A 932-nucleotide genomic window follows, 5' to 3' on the forward strand; every position below is an offset into this window, starting at 1 on the left:
CGATGTAGCAACGCATGCAGCAGCAGCAGCAGCATCACCACAAGGATTAAGAAGACAGGGGTCTTCTCTTTTGCATTTATATTGTAGGGTCTCCTTTATAAGTGTATAACCACGGAGACAGCTACATAAAACACCAGTTGAGCTGTCTATACACTCCGCAACACCATCGACACCACAAGGAGAAGACGAACAAACTAAATGCTTAAATATATCGTCACATTTCTGTCTCCCTTCTGTCTCTACTGCAACAAAACCTATATTACAGCTGCAGCTGTATCTACCTGGTCCCTCATGGTAGCATCTCTTTGTGCTGCTGCTGTCTCCGCATGGACTGTTGCTGCATGCATCCTCAACGGTGCAGCTTTCGGGGTATGTAGATGTATTTATTTTATAGTTTTTGGGGCATATACACTTTGCTTCTTTATTTATTATATAACACTCACCGGGGTAGCATGGCTGCTGTCTGCATTTGTCTTCTATACAGCTGCTACCGTCTCCTATATAACCCTCTTTACATTCACAATAAGCCCCCCCTAGTGGTATCTCCTCTTCTCTACATACAGAGTTAGAGGGACAGAGGTGCCCATACACCCCACAGCTGCAGCCGCCGTAGCTGTAACCTGAATAGTTTAATATACCGTTACATAAAGCCCAAGAACCCGTACACCACTCCCCTGACTGTCCCCCCAGCATATGTGTCTTGCTGCAGCATGTAGATGGGGGGCAATGCAGGCCAGCAGGGTACGCTCCGCTCTCTCTGTTGCGGCAGGGACCCCCATCGTAGCTGTATTTACATATATAGTTTCGGTATTGACTGTTTTCTTTATTCATCCACCCTTGTTGAGAACCTGGCTCACTCATCTTTGCTTTTTTTTCCTTTTTTTTTTTTTTTTTTTTTTTTTTTTTTTTTTTTTTTTTTTTTTTTTTTTTTT

Source organism: Eimeria mitis, genomic scaffold (assembly GCF_000499745.2).
Source record: "Eimeria mitis Houghton genomic scaffold, Emh_scaff2130, whole genome shotgun sequence".
Taxonomy (NCBI): Eukaryota; Apicomplexa; class Conoidasida; order Eucoccidiorida; family Eimeriidae; genus Eimeria; species Eimeria mitis.